At 46.6% G+C, this 19,448-nt stretch overlaps 2 long non-coding RNA genes across 2 annotated transcripts; both read left to right on the forward strand.

Annotated features, from left to right (window-relative positions):
• Positions 1-2,486: 2,486 nt before the first annotated feature.
• LOC125977619 (uncharacterized) lies at positions 2,487-4,527 on the forward strand. Its single transcript, XR_007484705.2, has 3 exons — positions 2,487-3,455; positions 3,642-3,713; positions 3,851-4,527. It is a non-coding gene; the product is annotated as an uncharacterized lncRNA (long non-coding RNA).
• A 1,571-nt stretch (positions 4,528-6,098) lies between these two features.
• Positions 6,099-7,362, forward strand: LOC125977612 (uncharacterized). Its single transcript, XR_007484692.2, has 5 exons — positions 6,099-6,223; positions 6,449-6,514; positions 6,642-6,730; positions 6,899-7,004; positions 7,236-7,362. It is a non-coding gene; the product is annotated as an uncharacterized lncRNA (long non-coding RNA).
• Positions 7,363-19,448: the final 12,086 nt, after the last annotated feature.

Here is a 19,448-nt window from a genome sequence, read left to right on the forward strand (position 1 = left end):
AAGCAAAGACATGATGTATCAAAAGAACAGCAATAGATTAATGATGTCACAGCCAAAAGCTAACATAATTTCGTACAAAATGACAAAATTAAAAGAATGAGGTACGACAGTGTATGTCCAAGATTGGAGAAGAATGTTCACAGAAAGGTCACGTGGAGATAAAACCAGCAGGTGCCAGAAGGAGCCACCCAAAGACTCGGCCAAAGATGATCGCCAAGGCCGAAAGACGGGAGGGAAGACAACAGCCCCCACCCGAGAAGTCGGCCAAAGATGATCGCCAAGGCCGAAAGACGGGATGGAAGACAACAGCCCCCCCTCCACATACACACACCAACAGACCCCCACCTACACACCGAATCGCCCATAACCAGCACCACTCCCATGGAAGCAGACTCTCCTTCGAACTTGCCCCACCCCGAAGACTCATCACCCATCAATCTCGGCCCACAATGTGCTACTGAATATAAAACTGATCTAACAACCTTGGACGTTGCCTTTTCTGAATGGAGACTTTCCGCTCTTGAAGGGCCCAGCGCTGTATTGTACTTTCCTGAAAACAGAGCTTTTTGAACAAGAATTGTGATTGAACTCAATCAATCTGTGTAAATCTAATTTCGGCTTCAGTGTCTTTTCCTAAATCTGAAGAAATCAAACGAGCACGCAGTGAGTAAATTGGATAACAGGTGATTGGCAAAGGCTTTTGCCGTGAGGCGCAGATAACGCACTCCCTAAATTGTGGACAAAATCCAACACAACTCATGTGTTAAGTGTTGATCGCAATTTGGAGTCAGATCAATAACTAAAATCCGTAACCTAACAATTTCTTGGTGACCGTGGACGTGATGTCAAGAGAAGGGTAATTGACAACTCGTGGTCTTTAGCCAAGACACCGGACAGTGTCCCTGACACTGTATCCCGGTCGGCGAACCGTTTGGAATAAGCGCACAACATTAAGCTGGTACGACGTCTCCTCAACCCTGAGCTCATCACCGATAAGGTAAGCAGAATACCTGTTACTGTAAGTCGAAATTCTGCAAATTGAAAGAGGAAATTTAAGAGGAGACTGTTGTTCAGATCAAATAAGGTGTGCATGAAGTTAAGATACATACGGTGAATAAGTTTGGAACTTACGTGTGTAACGTGTACGGTAAAGTCAGGGACTTACGCGTACTAAGGATAGGTCAGGGACCTAGTGCTTCGTCGTGGTGGACAAAAGTGCGGTGACGATCGTACTTAGATAACTGTTTCTTTTTTTAGAGATCCCCGAGGGGAAGTGAGGCCCCCTCAAAAAATATCTGGTGGTGAAAGTTCCTCCTGTGAGAGATCAGACCGCTAAAATATCCAAAATGAACCAAATTGGGGGGAGAGTGTGTGTGCGCGCAGAGGATCCTCATGAGTGGGTGTGTATATGAGTGTGTGTGAGATGTGTGTTCTATGGAAGAAATTAGTAATGGAGAATGTTTAGGAGGCTTTTGAGGGATAATAGGGAAATTGAGAAGTGGACAATGGTGTGTTTGAGTTGGTTAGAGAAACTAAGATGAGCAAGGTGTGGCAGTAGAGAAAATAAGGCGTGTGACAGAAAGTTACTAGAACGGTGGCTTGATAGGATGAGAATAAGAGACAACAAATGTTGTGTAGAAGACATTGAAAGATGTCGAATGTGAACATGATGAAGGGCGCAACAGCAAAGTTGGCCTGCCCTTTGAGAGGTTGAGAATGATGAGCGTGCCTGCACTCGCGCGTAGTCGCGGGTCTGGGCTGTGCGCGTGTGCCGGTGCTATGCCCGTGCGGGCGGTGGGCAGGTGTTGTGCTCGATTTGGTTCCCCCGTGAGATTTTGTTCCCCCTGCCGCGGGAGCGCGCACGCCTTGTTTGGAAAGCGAAAAACCGATGCCGTACGGCGTCGTACGGCGTCAGCACTATGTTGTTTTCAATAAAAACATGAAGAATTCACGTTTGCGTCCGTCAATTTCAATTTTTATAAAGAATTATTCTCATTTGATGTCTTTAAATTCATCCGCGTTCTGCCATTGAAGCGGGGTGCATTCAAAGACCAGTCGTACAGACGGAACACTCACTCACTTCATCAAAAAGCAACGATATAATTACGTGAGCTCTTTGCATAAACCTCGATGCAAAGAAACTCCTCCTTTTGGGTACCGTTACATGCTACAAGGAGTATATATTACAGATGAGACTTTATTCTTAATTGTGATCATCATTCATCCATCCATTTTATTACTCAGGTATTTTCAAAGCAAATTAATATTGTTGCATTTATTAATTTGCTTTAAAATGTGAGGATAGATAGATAGATTTGCAAGATATAATTCAATAAACAGTACTAATACAGACAGACCTTGAGTCTGTAGCCCAAGTTACAGGGGGGGGGGGGGAACATATTCTCACGGGTGCCCTGTGAGAATATGTTCCCCCCCCATTTAAAACGGTGTAAATGTAAATAAATGATTTGTGCACTGATAACTTTACAATATTGGATATTTAATAAATAAATAAATAAATAAACAAATAGATAATAATGTTTTCTTTTCTTTGTTGGTCAAACAATATTGTCTTGAATTCAAACTTGTCAGCGAAGCACCCATTTTACCCCACTTTGTAAGTGCGCACTTCATGTCATTTCGCCATTTGTTTTCTGACAATACGCTGCCGCACGATGGACCCAACTATTTACCAACAAATTATTGCCTACAAAACAAAACGTGAATACCCAAATGGTATTACGAAGAAGGAGAAGTACGTATTGAGAAGAAAAGCTTCTTTTTACGACGTTGAGGGTAAGATACACAACGTACATAAATCAGGCAAATTAGATCCAGAGACGCACCAAAAATTCACATTGCAGAACCTGCTAATTTCTACACTAACGTCAGAAACTTGAGTTTTAGAGTAATTACTCTATAACACAAATAATTGACTTATAAAATGTTGAACGCAATATATATAAGACACCTCACTATGAAGGAAATTGTTGAATTTGTTGAGTGCAACTCAAGCTAATGTTTTTTTCAAGTAACTATTTGTAGAACTATTGAGTAAATATTTGATAAATTATCAAACTAAAGTAACATATTTGGTTGTAGACCCATTGAGTGAACATTTGGTATATTATGAAACTGTTTTTTTTTTTTTTGTCCAAGTAGCAAATTTGCAATTAGGTGTATTGAGTGAGTACTTCATGAATTACCACAAGTATGGTGCTAATTCAACGTTTTATTTTTACTTCGACTCAGGAGGGGAGCTGTATTATTGCCGCCAAAAAGGCACAGGCCAGGCAGTCCAAGTGAAGGTTGTCTGTGGTGCTGAAGAGGCAAATGAAATTTTTAAGAGTTTTCATGCCAGCCCGGCAGGGGCACATGCCGGGCAAAATAAAACAAGACACAGCATCTCTCTGAGATATTACTGGCCAGCGATGTCTGTTGACATTAATGAGTGGGTATGTAAACAATACAAAAAGAGTATACTTATTTGTTCATTTTTTTTAAGCCTGCAAACATAATGAATGAAACTATTCCTATGTATCTTTTGCAAACAATTCAAAATGATTATCTAAGATCTTCCCCTTCTTTTTGCATGCATTTATTAACAATGACTACTTTTCCACAAAACTTGCCATTGTCAGGTGTCCCAGTGCACCGAATGTCAGGCAGCCGGCATATCAATAAAAAGCCCAACAGAGGTCATGCCTATACAGGTCAGTTAATCCAAATAATGTTCTCTATTTTGACCCAAGGTCTATATAGTATTTTGTATGTGGCATACTTTATATAACTATTTTTCTCAGCAACATCAGTTTAACACAATTTGTTTTTATAAATATTTATTTATTAGGTGTCTCAGCCATTTGAACTCTTGGGCATGGACCTCATTGGCAAACTGGCTCAGACAAAAGATGGATACCAATATATTTGCGTGATGGTCGATTGTTTCACGAAATGGCCTCAAGCCTATCCATTGAGGTCGAAGTCTGCTGCTGATGTTACCGCCTGTATCCTAAAATTCGTCTACCAATTTGAGTCGCCAAAAAGGATCTTGACAGATCAAGGCAAAGAATTTGTCAATGCAGTAAGTACTACAGTGTTTGGCAGAAATTATCTTCATCATAGCTGTCAAATACAAGTCCCTGAGGGCATATCTGGCCTGCAACTTTATTTTGTGTGGCCAATGAAAGCAACGAAAGGATGTCGAACTTCATAAAATAGCTGGAGTAAAATAAAAAATAAAAAACGTTTATTACTGCTCATTGTATTTTGTCCGTGTTTTGTGACTGTTGCACTTGTGGGTGTTGTATTTTCCTTCTGTGTATTTGTGATGCAAAGCCAGTGTAGTGATGATGTTAAGCTCACATTCTCAAACACTATTTCACTGCAAAATTGCCCAACTCAATTACTTATTCTTTCCCCTGGTAACTGCAGATCAATAAGAGAGTATGTGAAATGCTTGACATGAAAAGAAGCATTTGCTCACCCTCAAACTAATGGGTTGGTGGAAAAATTAAATGCAACAATTCAAAGGTGAGTATACTTCATTTACCCACATTAATCTTTGCCAATTTCTTGTTATGATGTCGCTCATGAGTTTGTTTTTGTTTTCATGGCACTTTCAAAGTAAATAACATGCACTATAAAAACTGTTAGGTCAGAAAAAACACATTTTGGTTGAAAAATTGTCATTGGAGTCATTTATATACAATTCTCCAAAATTAATAAAAAAACAACAACACTGTCACCAGCGCAATTTTAAAACTGATTTTGTTTTTTAGAGCTCTGAGCAAAGTGGTTTGTCAGCATCCAGAAAGCTGGGATGAATATTTGGATGCAGTTATGTTTGGTTTGCGGACCAAAAAACAAATGACAACAAAGTACTCGCCTTACTTTCTAATGTTCGGCAGAGAGTGTCAACAACTAAAACTTGTTGACACTTTAATCATGACAGCAAATGTTTGCCTTTTCTGAAGGTTGATGGCACTGTGGAGGATGTGGTGGGGATGGAAGTTATGGCACAAAACCATAACGAACAAGACCAACTATTTGAGCAAGTTAGAGAGCACATTAGAAAAGCGCAGGAAAAAACAAGGCACCCAAAAACAATCTCAGGGACCACACCAACTGTACACATAGGAGATCTTGTTCTAAGACAAAATATCAGGTCTCAACAAAGAAAGGGAGGAAAATTGAACCCCAATTTTTTGGGGCGATACAAAATTGTGGCGATTGAGGGTAAGACAGCTGACCTCCAGGATGAGAATGGAGCCTTGGTCCCCAAAATAAACATTGACCACCTAAAACCATACAAAGAAAATAAACAAAGAGTGCCTCATAGGTAGCTGCAGCTCCTCCAAGCACCGCTCCCTCTGCAACTGCTCCTCCAGCCTCAGCTCCTCCAGCCACTGCCCCCTCTGCCACTGCTCCTCCCGCCGCAGCTCCTGCAACCACCGCTCCCTCTCCCACTGCTCCACCAGCCGCAGCTCCTCCAAGCACCGCTCCCACTGCCACTGCTCCTCTAGCCTCAGCTTCCCCAGTCACCACCCCCTCTGCCACTGCTCCTTCAGCCACAGCTCCTCCAGCCACGGCTCCCTTTTCCCCTGCTCTTAATACCGCAACACCACCACGACTGTCTTTGACTTTTAGACAAACCAGGGAAAATGTGGACAAATGTAAGATGTATTCATGATAAAACTGTAAACATATTAAAACATACATTATGGATATGTGGCACATAGGTCTTGTACTCACAAAGTGTTTTATAAGTGCCACTTGCTGCTATGGAATGAACCACATTTCCAATTGCATTTTGAGGTATTGTTCTGACTTATTTTTGGCAGACGTTCAAGATGCCTGGAAGGGAAAGCACGTCCATGTTCTCCTATCATAAGTCGGAGCGTACAAATTGTTCTTTTGGGACATTATGAACGTTGGACCCAAATCTGAGCTGGAATCTGAGGTAAAATTATGTTTTCATATCTGAAACTTAGGTTTCTCGGTTTGACTGTTTTGTTTCAAGTCTTAATTGGCAGCACTGTATTTTTTTGGGGGGTGGGGAATATTTTCTGTTTCAATTTCTTTGCCGTTTCAATTACAGGTTATAAACGCGTACCTCCTGTTGTTGGTGAACAAACGCAACCAAATCAGCGTGGAAAAGGTTTCCTATATTGACTCATTTGCAATGACTAATTTATGGAATGGAAAGAGCCAGAGACTCAAGGTCTGTCTGTATTAGTACTGTTTATTGAATTATATCTTGCAAAATTATCAATGAAGTTAAGAAGTTAAATGTCTTAATATTGTTGCCGGGCCAATTAGTGGCCCAACAACGTTATTAAGACATTATAACAATTTTATTAAAAAACTCAATTGGCATTAATTTTGTTCTTTACACATTTTATTGAAATTATTGACAGACGTATTTTTTTCTTCTGTTTATTTTTAGATCAACCCGGTGGAATACAAACTTATTGTTGGCATTGTCAATGAGCATAATCCTTGGAAGCTGGCGGTAAAGAAATGTTTTAATGCCACAAGAGGGAGTAACATTACAGCAAAAAATATATAGTTATGTGCAAAATGTTTGATAATTCATGCATATGAATAATAAAACCTCATATTTTGTGTTTAAAATATAGGCAATCATGCCAGGAGAAAAAAGGTCCTTACTGCTTGATCCTCTTGGTGAGTCTCAAATGGCCTTAAAAAAATGCCTGGAATCAACCCGGTAAGCACAGCTTCTAAAAGTCAGAGTTCTATTGTGATATCAACATTTAACTGAAGATGTGCGCTTTCTTTTGAAAGTGGACTAGGTTTTTGTTTTTATCAATACAAATTATGTAATTGACGGATAAAACTTGAAATTTGTGTTTATGTGCTGGCTCTTATATTTCAGGGCGTTCATGCGCAACAAAGGGTGCAATGTTTCCAGGTGGACTTGTGGCACTGTCCCCCATCCCAGGCAACAAGATTCAACCTCTTGTGGTGTCTTTGCTTTGAAAGTATGCATTTGATTTACAGACTATATTTACCAAACTCATATCACTCAATTATGCAAAAACTTAAACAAACATTACTCAAAACAAAAAAAACAAATTTAGAGTTCATACAACAAAGGACTAAAACAAATTATTGTCTGACAGTAGAATTTTTTGTACGATATATAGGCTAATGATGGCAAACATTTAAGGCATTCTTTATGCACTGTCAACATCTGACATTGTCTTTTTCAGTTTGCAGAACATCTTCTTTCAAATGAAGAAATAGATTTCTCAGCAAAGGCACACGATATAAATAGGTACAGGCTGCAAATTGCCACCACACTTCTATTAGAGTGTCAGGCGCAGACCAGGGAGAGGACTCGAATGCAGAGATTCCAAAGTTCAACAAAGTGTTTATTGTCTCCACTGATGGTCGAACAAAAAACGCCTCACGAGGAGGGAAAAAAGGGGAAACTAAGGCGCCTCGAACCGAGGGAGAAAAAGGAGAAATCAAAGCGCCTCGAACCGAGGGAAATACAAAAACAAGATAGCGATGTAACCAAGTTAACATCGGTGATCAAAGACGTTCAAACAAGGCTTCTACGTGGACTCAAGGGTTTCGTGATCGCTAGTGTTCTCAGCAAGGCAAGACGCACTGGCACTGGATACTAGGAAAGACGCGGGTTATATGGACACAGGAGGGGAACACAGGTGAAGACAGTTGGTCATTGACGCAGGTGCACACACTTGGAATCAGGGGATCACGTGACCGGACGCACAGGGGAAGGACACACTGACTGGAACGAGAGGAAAATCACACAATAAAACAGGAAATGATCCGGACGACACATGACAGCATGACATAACCCCCCCCTCTAGGGCCGGATCCCAGACGGACCCGGAGCATCGGGGTGAGCCGCGTAAAAGTCATCTAGTAGCCCGGGATCCAGGATATAGCTACGCGGCACCCATTGCCGCTCCTCTGGCCCGTAACCCTCCCAGTCCACCAGGAACTGCCAGCCTCGGCCCTACCGGAGCACGTCCAGCAACTTCTTAACTGTGTAGGCAGGCCCACCCCCCACCGTCCGCGGAGGCGGAGGTGCCGCGGGAGCCGGCACCATCCCACTCTCCCTAACCGGCTTGACCTTCCCGACGTGGAAGGTGGGATGCACCGCAAGGGACCGAGGCAGACGGAGTCGCACAGCCGCTGGACCGACGACCTTGGAAATTGGGAACGGCCCCACAAAACAGGGGGCCAGCTTCCTGGAGCCCACCTGGAGGGGAAGGTCCCGGGCGGACAGCCAGACCCGCTGGCCGGGCCGGTAGACGGGCGCCGGACGACGTCTCCGGTCAGCCATCCTCTTCACCCTGTCGCCCTGGCGGACCAGTATGCCCCTTGCCGCCGCCCAGATGCGCCGACAGCGTCTCACCACGGCGCGCGCCGAGGTAACTGACACCTCCGGCTCGCTGTCGGGGAAGAGCGGGGGCTGGTATCCGAAAACGCACATGAAGGGGGACATCCCGGTAGCCGTGGTGGGAAGGGAGTTATGGGCGTACTCTACCCAGGTCAAGTTTTGACTCCACGACGAGGGGTTCTGGGTTACCAAACAGCGGAGGCCCGTGTCCAGCTGCTGGTTAATGCGTTCGGCTTGGCCGTTCGCTTCCGGGTGGTAGCCCGAAGTGAGGCTCACGGTGGCCCCTATAAGCTTGCAGAAGGCTTTCCAAAAGCGGGACACGAACTGGGGGGCCCTATCTGACACGACGTCCCGAGGAAATCCATGAATTCTGAAGACGTGGTCCATGAGAACCACTGCCGTACGTTTTGCCGAAGGTAATTTGGGCAGGGCAATGAAGTGGGCCATCTTGGAGAACCTATCCACGACGGTGAGTATCGTCGTCTTACCGCTAGACACCGGCAGTCCCGTGACAAAATCCACCGAGATGTTGGCCCATGGTCGAGAGGGGATGGAGAGAGGTTGCAGCAACCCCACACGGCTGCCCGGAGTGTTCTTACTTCGCGCACAGATGGAACAGGCTGCAACATACTCCCGGACGTCTGCCCCCATGGAGGGCCACCAGAATCTTTGTTGGATGACGTGCAGGGTTCTTCGCACGCCCGGGTGACACGTGAGCCGGGAGGTGTGCGCCCAGTGGATCACTTGGGATCGTAGTTGGGGCGGAACGAACAGTCTATTCTCGGGACTTCCTCTAGGGGGTGGATCATCGTGGTTTGCCTGCTTCACCAAGTCCTCTATGGGCCAGGCTACGGCTCCCACCACGCAGTGAGGGGGGAGAATGGGCTCTGGCTCTGTGGACACCGGGTCTGGGCTGTAGACGCGTGACAGCGCATCAGGTTTGGTGTTCTTGGCCCCGGTCTGTAAGACAACGTGAAATGGAAACTGTTAAAGAAGAGGGACCAACGAGCCTGGCGGGAGTTCAATCGCTTGGCATCCTTGATATATTGCAGGTTCTTGTGATCGGTCCAAACCAGAAAGGGGTGTTGGGCTCCCTCCAGCCAGTGTCTCCATTCTTCAAGGGCTTTTTTGACCGCCAACAATTCCCGATCTCCGACGTCGTAGTTCTGCTCCGCCGGGGTCAGCCGTCGGGACAAAAAGGCGCATGGATGGAGCTTGTTGTCGGCCTGGGATCTCTGAGACAGGACGGCGCCGATTCCCTGACTGGAGGCATCAACCTCCACCACGAACTGACGAGATGGGTCAGGCAAGGTAAGGATTGGGGCGGTGGTGAACCGCCTCTTCAGCTCCTGGAAGGTGGCTTCAGCCGCCGCCGTCCAGCGAAACGGAACCGTCGGGGAGGTGAGAGCGTGCAGGGGAGCCGCGGTGGCGCTGAAGCCTCGTATGAATCGTCTATAAAAGTTAGCAAATCCCAGAAATTGCTGTACTCTATCCGGTACCGGCCATTGGGTCACCGCGCTCACTTTGGCTGGGTCCATCTGGACCTTCCCTGGGGCTATGATGAAGCCAAGGAACGATATTGTTTCTGCATGGAACTCGCTCTTTTCGGCCTTTACATAAAGTCGATGGTCCAGGAGCCGTTGCAGGACCAACTTAACATGACTCTCATGGGTCCTCAAATCTGGTGAATAAATTAAGATGTCATCCAAGTAAACGAAAACAAAGTGGTCTAAGAAATCACTCAAAACGTCATTGATCATGGCCTGGAAGACCGCGGGGGCATTGGTGAGGCCGAACGGCATTACCCGGTATTCAAAGTGTCCCCTGGGGGTGTTGAAGCCCGTCTTCCACTCATCACCTTCCCGAATGCGCACGAGGTGATACGCGTTACGCAAATCTAGCTTGGTGAATACCCGAGCCTGCTGCAACTGATCAAACACGGCTGACATGAGTGGGAGGGGGTACCGATTCTTTATAGTGATCTGGTTGAGGGGACTGTAATCTATGCAGGGGCGCAGGGTTCCGTCCTTCTTCCCCACAAAGAAAAACCCGGCCCCTGCAGGCGATGATGACGGCCTGATCAGACCCGCTTTCAGTGACGCGTCAATATAGTCATTTAAGGCCTTCTTTTCGGGGCCCGAAAGGGAATAAAGTCTCCCCTTGGGGATCGAAGCACCGGGCAATAGGTCTATGGCGCAGTCGTAAGGACGATGGGGTGGTAAGGAGCTTGCCTTGGCATTGCTAAATACCTCCGCGAGTTGATGGTAGCATTTGGGTACTTGGTTTAGATCCGGAGATCTGGACTCTGGTTCAGGAGACGCAAGGTCCGAGGGAGAGGTGCATGTGGACTCGATCGAAGGGTTCGGTTTGACACACGATACTTGGCACTGGGATGCCCACCCCTTTATCTCCCCTGACTCCCAGTTTATTGCAGGGTTGTGGTGTTTTAGCCACGGATAACCGAGGATAAGCGGATTCAGGGGGGAGGTGACTACATGCAATCTTACTAGTTCATGATGAGTCCCAAAAGACAGTGAGAGGGGTTCGGTTATAGAGGATACGTCAAAAAGGGCTTGTCCGTTAAGTGCCTTAGCCGTTATGGTCGTGTTCAAGGGTTCGGTCTTTACACCTAAGCTGCGCGCGAAAGCCCAGTCAATCAGATTCTCGTCGGCCCCAGAGTCAATCAACACCCCAAGCTCGATTTCCTTGCCTTGGCAGGTTAGCGTCCCGACGGGTAGAACCCTATCCTTCTGCCGGACCACGGAGAAGGTGCTTACCCTCAGCGCATTCCGCTCCGGGCAGGAGAGGCGGAGATGACCAAGCGCCCCGCAGTAGTAGCAGCGGCCCTCCTGGCGTCGACGCTGTCTTTCCTCTTCACTCAATTTGGCCCTGCCGAGCTGCATGGGTTCCGTCCCAGCGAGTGGTAATGCCGGGGTCGATCTTTGGTGGTGCGTCTCGTGGGATGACCGCCCGCCCAATGATGCGGAAGGAGTAACGATCGCGCCCCGGCTTGCGCGCTGCTTCCTCCATTCCTGTAGTCGGTTGTCTGTTCGGACGGCCAACGCGATGAGAGCGTCGAGTTCCACAGGAAGATCAAGGGGAATGAGTTGGTCTTGGATGGTCCCGGAAAGACCCCGGAGAAAAGCATCGTACAGGGCCGACGAGTTCCATCCGCTTTCCGCGGCCAGAGTGCGGAAGCGGATCGCGTAGTCGCTGACCGTCTCTCGACCCTGGGTGATAAGGCACAGCTCTCGTGCCTTCTCTCGGTCCGTGGGAACTGGATCGAACACCATGCGCAGGGCCTCGATGAATCCGAAAAACGAGTGACAGGTAGCGGAGTTCCTGGCCCATTCTGCGGTCGCCCACGCCCGGGCTCTTCCTGTCAAATAGGATATCGTGTACGCCACCCGGGAGCGTTCCGTTGGGAAGTCGCCGGGAGCTCGCTCGAACTGCATCTCACAAGTCGTTATAAAGGCTCGACTCAGCCCGGGTTCACCCGCATATCGTTACGGGAGTTGCCAGTCTGATCCCCCTCGCAATAGGCGCGGGTGCCGGGTGGTCCACAGGGGGCGCCGCTGTGGAACAGGGTGTCGCAGCTCGCCCCGTGGTCAGCAGCGTGAGGACGTCTTGCATTTGACGACTCAACGCATCCACCTGGGCGGCCACCGCCTCTCGGAAGCCTTCCTGGTTCTTCACCAGTTCCTGAACTCCAACACTCAGAGCGTCGACCTGCTTCTGCTGTTGGCCCAGCTGCGACGTCTGGTAGCGTACTTGGGCGACCAGCTGCGCTGTCTCTGCCGAGTCCATGTCTGGCCAGTGCGTAATGTCAGGCGCAGAGCAGGGAGAGGACTCGAATGCAGAGATTCCAACGTTCAACAAAGTGTTTATTGTCTCCACTGATGGTCGAACAAAAAACGCCTCACGAGGAGGGAAAAAAGGGGAAACTAAGGCGCCTCGAACCGAGGGAGAAAAAGGAGAAATCAAAGCGCCTCGAACCGAGGGAAATACAAAAACAAGATAGCGATGTAACCAAGTTAACATCGGTGATCAAAGACGTTCAAACAAGGCTTCTACGTGGACTCAAGGGTTTCGTGATCGCTAGTGTTCTCAGCAAGGCAAGACGCACTGGCACTGGATACTAGGAAAGACGCGGGTTATATGGACACAGGAGGGGAACACAGGTGAAGACAGTTGGTCATTGACGCAGGTGCACACACTTGGAATCAGGGGATCACGTGACCGGACGCACAGGGGAAGGACACACTGACTGGAACGAGAGGAAAATCACACAATAAAACAGGAAATGATCCGGACGACACATGACAGCATGACATAGAGACTGGTAAGTAATATGCACCCAAGAGATGTTATTGCCACACAAAGAATGGTCCTGACTGTGCCCCGTGAGGATATGTTCCCCCCCTGTAACTTGGGCTAGGAATGAGGGAACCTGTTCAAATTTGCCACACTACCTGAGCAGACCCCCAAGAAGACAGAAAAAAAGCCAGTCGATGTCCAGGACTCACCGTTCTCAAAATAAGGGGGAGGGAACATATCCTCACGGGGCACCCGTGAGGATATGTTCCCCCCCTGTAACTTAGGCTAGGAATGAGGGAACCTGTTCAAATTTGCCACACTACCTGAGCAGACCCCCAGGAAGACAGAAAAAAACAGTTGGAGTCTAGGACTCACCGTTCTCAAAATAAGGGGGGGGAACATATCCTCACGGGGCGCCCGTGAGGATAAGTTCCCCCCCCTGTAACTTGGGCTAGGAATGAGGGAACCTGTTCAAATTTGCCACACTACCTGAGCAGACCCCCAAGAAGACAGAAAAAAAGCCAGTCGATGTCCAGGACTCACCGTTCTCAAAATAAGGGGTGGAACATATCCTCACGGGGTGAGGATATGTTCCACCCCTGTAACTTAGGCTAGGAATGAGGGAACCTGTTCAAATTTGCCACACTACCTGAGCAGACCCCCAGGAAGACAGAAAAAAAAACAGTTGGAGTCTAGGACTCACCGTTCTCAAAATAAGGGGGGGGGGGGAACATATCCTCACGGGGCACCCGTGAAGATATGTTCACCCCCTGTAACTTGGGCTAGGAATGAGGGAACCTGTTCAAATTTGCCACACTACCTGAGCAGACCCCCAGGAAGACAGGAAAAAAACAGTTGGAGTCTAGGACTCACTGTTCTCAAAATAAGGGGGGGGGGGAAACATATCCTCACGGGGCACCCGTGAGGATTTGTTCCCCCCCTGTAACTTGGGCTAGGAATGAGGGAACCTGTTCAAATTTGCCACACTACCTGAGCAGACCCCCAGGAAGACAGAAAAAAAGCCAGTCGATGTCCAGGACTCACCGTTCTCAAAATGGGAGGGGGGCACAAATATTCACGGCTTGCCATTTTTTATAGCGTTCCTGTTACAATTTTTATCCCACCACCTTTCACTTTGCTTGGCACAAAAGGAGCCTTCAGAACTAAAATTTCTTCAATTATTCATTCAAATCAATTCACTCAAATCATTCTCGTTATGAAAGATTTGATCACAAAACGTGTGTGGCTTTTACTTAAATGAACACGTTTGACATTGCTAGAGTGTCAGCTTTTAATTATATTGCGCTGTCATTTTAAAGCAAATTAATAAATGCAACAATATTAATTTGCTTTGAAAATACCTGAGTAATAAAATGGATGGATGAATGATGATCACAATTAAGAATAAAGTCTCATTTGTAATATATACTCCTTGTAGCATGTAATGGTACCCAAAAGGAGGAGTTTCTTTGCATCGAGGTTTATGCAAAGAGCTCACGTAATTATATCGTTGCTTTTTGGTGAAGTGAGTGAGTGTTCCGTCTGTACGACTGGTCTTTGAATGCACCCCGCTTCAATGGCAGAACGCGGATGAATTTAAAGACATCAAATGAGAATAATCCTTTATAAAAATTAAAATTGACGGACGCAAACGTGAATTCTTCATGTTTTTATTGAAAACAACATAGTGCTGACGCCGTACGGCATCGGTTTTTCGCTTTCCAAACAAGGCGTGCGCGCTCCCGCGGCAGGGGGAACAAAATCTCACGGGGGAACCAAATCGAGCACAACACCGGCATCACGATTGTTGCAGGAAATGGCCAGCCTGTAACCGGTCAACATTGATGCCGCGCTCCCCCTCGCATGGGGGGTGCTATGGCTGCGGGCGGGGCAGGGTCAGTGTGAGTTTCTCAGTGAATGTTTGAAGCAGTGAGATTGAAGGAATGTATATGCTGATGTGGAAGCGCAAATTGTGAGTGGCATTGAGATGGATTCGAATCCCTTTGTCTGTGTGTTCTGTGTCCGTGCGTAATCTCTGTAAAATTTGTGTCAGTCTGTCGTCGTTCGTCTGAGCTCTGTGTGCGCGCTTTGTGTATTGGCGTGCGTGCGTGCGGATGCGTGTGTGTGTGTACGTACGGTTGTGTGCGCGCTCGGTGTGTGCGTTTATGTGCACACCCTGTGTGGGTGCGGGCGTGTGAGGAGGAAGACGGCATGGATCAGAGAATGTTCAAGAAAGGAGGGGGCCGGTGGGCTCCAAGGTGTGGAATGGCGCTATACTGGCGGGGGTGGGGGCCAGCGGGACGCGCGGGCCTGGCCAGACTGTGGCGTCAACATTGATACGCTGACCCCCCTCGTCCAGGGGCGCTGTGCCGAGGAGTCCGCAAAGGCGGGGCTGCGTCCCCCGGGAGAGGTCAATATCGAGGAGAACTGAGGCAAGACGAGGGGAGATCAAATGTTGATGAGCAAAGGGTGCATAACCAACAGCGAACGTGCATGATTGAAACTGAAACATCACTGACACTAATGTTTAACAGTTTGCAAATAGGCGAGAGAGGGGCATGCTTGCAATACTCATTAAAATACTAATGTATGTGTACCTGTGGGTCTTAGGAAAACAGTTGGGCCGTGGCAGCAGTGATTTATGGCAGGACGCCACACATTCGGCCCAAGACAGATAGAAAGAGGGAAGTGAGAGAAGAAAGGGGGGCTCACTCGTAAATAATGAGGAGATATTGGGAGTAATCTGTCCTTTCTTTAAGACCCTTTAAATGGTTTCCTGGTGTAGAAGGTTTAGCAACATGAGCGATTTAGAGGTTCAAAAGAAAGACAGTTAAAAGAAAATAATATTTTTGACTTGGACAATTGCAGGCTAACAGGAGCATGAGAAAGAAGAGCTGAGAAGCGGGATCCAATTTGATCGGGGAGATTGGAAATTCACAGCACCATATTCTAAGGCACATTTTTGAGCAAGCATGACACAGGTAATAACGTTTGAGAGGTCAAGACAGGGCAAGATGTAGAACGCAGACCTCGATGAGTTAATTTTGAATAATGATACTGAAGTAACAATGTACTGTCGCATTAAATTAGAACTATAGACTAAACGTGGCTCGGAAATAGGATGAGTTACAGGACTTACAATATAAAGATGAGATCGCTGATACTAGGAGAATTTGACATTTGGTAAACAAACGTTACTAGTAAATTGATGGCAGCAGCTACATTTGGAAATAGTCTTACAAGTTTGATGTCCCAGTCTGTCACTCTCAGTGCCAGGATCCCTGAAACTCGATCCCGAGACTCCGCCTGCAGCCGTGGACGACTACAAAACGGTGCCTGGCTTGGAGGCACCTTTGACCTTTGGCAAGGACAAAGAACGACTGTTGTTGTGCTTGGAGGGGGCAAGTACACCCCGGAGGAAAGACGACATCCTCGGGGACGAGAAAAGACAGTGAGAAGCAGAGGAACTCACAATGATGAAAATGGACTCATTTGAACAATGGACTCATTTGAGAGTGATGGATGGGTTGGCTCTGAAGCAACAACAAAAGAACACCAACTTGAGAGTGTGAGGTGCTGCAAAAGAAGTGTCCGACGGCCAAATCGCACTCCTTGCTGTGGGGTTACCAAACTGGGTGAAGCTTGGGTCAAGGTGGACAGGAGCTTCATTGTGCACTAAATTTGACAGAACTGAGGAGATTTGATAAAAAATTGAATAATGCGTAGAGCTACAGAGAAAAGCATCATAGTCAGAGATTGAACAGATTCGGATAAAACAAATAGGCTAAAACGGTAAGAAACAAGAGCGAGATCTGATATTTTGGCTCGTCAGGCTTAAGAAGTAGAAGTCGAGTTAGATACATTTTAGAATAGGACATTTGGACTAAAGTGGATTCAGTCAAGAAGAACAGGGGCATTTTGGCATTTTAACAGGGATTGACAACAAGGGAGATTGAGGATAGAAGATCTGGACAGCAATGACGTAAATTACATTAAAAACTGCCCATTCTAGGGAGGGGGCTTGGCGCTCCCTGTGTGGAGCTGGAGCTTTGCAGAGGGGGGCAGACCGCGCGAGGGAGTGGATGAAAGGAGTGGAAACAGGCGACGATTTAAGGAAGCAGGGAGAGGTGCTGGATGGTGTGACAGGCAGGATTTTTAGGAAGAGAAAAAAGGGGGGAGTGAGACTTGCCAAGAGGGGCAATAAAGAGAAGCAGACTGAGAAACATATTTGAGCTAGACAACAGGAAAAGGGGGAGAGCCAAATGATGACGTAAAAATCCAGAGGGAATAGTCGGACCCATCTTTATTGAATTTAATTAGGATAAGTAATAGAGATCGAGTTTGTAGGAGCAATCTGAGGTTATGGAGGCTCCCCTGGAACGCGGGTCCCACAGTCGGCCCCCCCAGATAGACATATATGACAATTTGCGATGAATCTGATGGGCGAGTTTATGGAAAATTGAATTGGAGATTTTACAATAGGTTATGTTGACAAGTATGTCCAAATGTGAAGAGTTACTATTAGGAGTCAATGTTTGCCTGCACACTAACATACTAACTTTGCTTAGTGTGGGAGGAGAGCTGAGTGATAGAGACCGATGCGTGTGTCTGCGAGTGTGTGGATGGGTGCGTGCGCATGTGATCGTCTATGACTGTGTGCGCGCAGTATGATTGGCCAGAGAGGTCTGAAGTTGGGGTGATGTGTTTGCAATTGAGGATAAAATTCCTCTCACCTGAAGGGGTGGTACAGACTGGAGGGTCTGGAACTGGTAAGTGATGAGTTCTGACCGGAACCATGGCTCAATGATCAATCAGGGGCACCATCGACAACAAAACGGTGTGATGGAGAAGGCCCATTTCAGTGATATGGTCAGACAAGACAGAACTAGTATTGAACAGCAAGACTTTGGACGATTTGACGTGTGACGACTTTGAGCTCACCCGACGGGGTGACGGACTAGGTGGACAGTGACCAATTGTTTGACGCTTGAACGTGTTTGCGACAATAGCACGCTCTGCTTTGTTTTTCTGTGTGACTTGATTTTTTTGCAGCATGAGCCACCAGCCAAGGAGCGGATTGCGCGTTGCTTGCGTAACTTGTTTTCATTCTTGCAGGTTGTCGATCGCGTTCGTGAAAAGTTTGTGTTGGATTTACAAGAATATGTTAACCCTTGCCCTTTTGGTTTTTATGATGAACTTGTTGATGACGTGGTTTTCAGGACATGATCCGCGGGCGCCAGGATTCATTTTATGACTGTTTTTATTTTGATACTTGATGTCTGTTTTTGTGTGTACAAATTTCCGCTGTCAGCCGGGCTATAAGCTCACTGACAGGAGTGCGATGATTTTTGTTTGTGTTGCCGAATCTGTGGTGGACAGTCAAGTTTCAAGGACTTGGGGTGATGGTCCTGGGGCCCAGATGGTAGCTAGAGGTTCTGCGGGCCTGGCTACAATGAGTGTGGTGATGAGGGGGGACGCTTTGCAGGTTCCTTTTGATACGTAATGACATATTGGGTGAATGTGTCAAAGGGGGGAGTGGTAAAATAGAAATGGGTGAGTAGGTTTCAATTTGTAATTGTGATATACAAAGTTTTTTCCAAATTCACTTGTTTTCAAGCTTTAACAGGACATGCCAGAATTCACCCAGCAGTGATGGAAGGAGTAGAGGAAGACCAGTGACATCTGGTTGTGGTGTGGTGATGACAAATTATAGGATCGCTTGCCGAAGAATGCATCAGGTATCTGTGCCCTCGTATCTTTGATAATGACTATGGTGGTTGTCCCCATTGAAATACAGAATCTCAATTGGAACCTGGAGTCCTCACTGGCGGGGCTCCTGAAGCGAGCCAAAAGAGACGTTTTGCCCCCGTGGTTGAGCAACGACTATCCAACATATATTGACACTATAGGAGGGCCCCGGGATGTGCCAGATAAGTATAAACTCGTTAATCAAGTGTCCTCGGGATTCGAAAGTATCTTCCTATGGATCACCCCCAATAAAAATGTAGACCGTATTAATTACTTTCACTACAATGTCCAACGACTGGGTAATTATACAGCTGAATCATTTGCTGCAGTTCATGAACAATTGGCTGCAACGTCGTTAATGGCGTTCCAAAATAGAATTGCGTTGGACATGCTATTGGCTAAGGCAGTGTTTACCAACCAGTGTGCCGTGGCACACTGGTGTGCCGTGAGAGATGTTCAGCTGTGCCGTGGGAAATTGTCCAGCATTAAATACCGAGCGAATTGTAAACAGGATTACCAAACCACAGGTCAGTTAACGCAAGGCTAATCGTGCATGCGTGGCAAATCGGAGAATCTTGAGATTTCATGTTGTGGCATCGGCACATACTCAGTTTGTGTGCGTGTGTTGCTGTTAGTGTTGGCTCGTGAGTGAACGATTCGTTCAAAAGAACAATTTTTATTTCAGTGAACAAGAGTGAAGGAAACGAAGAAGAAAATGACGTTTTCGTTCCGATGGAAATCAGAGAATGTAGTTCAACGGGAGAACCTGGATTGTTCCTAAAACAGTAAACAAAGCCATATTGATTCTTTTGGATTCTGATCACAATCACTTTCAATAGTTTATTTCTTACACTGTCTAAAACCTTTTTTCAAAAACTGTCACTTTCATTTACAAAAGAAATACAATTTAAAGAATATTTAGTATTTATCTTTATTCAATTATTCGACTCTCCATACATATATAGGAATAGTTCTTTTGTTGTAA

Source organism: Syngnathus scovelli, chromosome 11 (assembly GCF_024217435.2).
Source record: "Syngnathus scovelli strain Florida chromosome 11, RoL_Ssco_1.2, whole genome shotgun sequence".
NCBI classification, from domain to species: domain Eukaryota; kingdom Metazoa; phylum Chordata; class Actinopteri; order Syngnathiformes; family Syngnathidae; genus Syngnathus; species Syngnathus scovelli.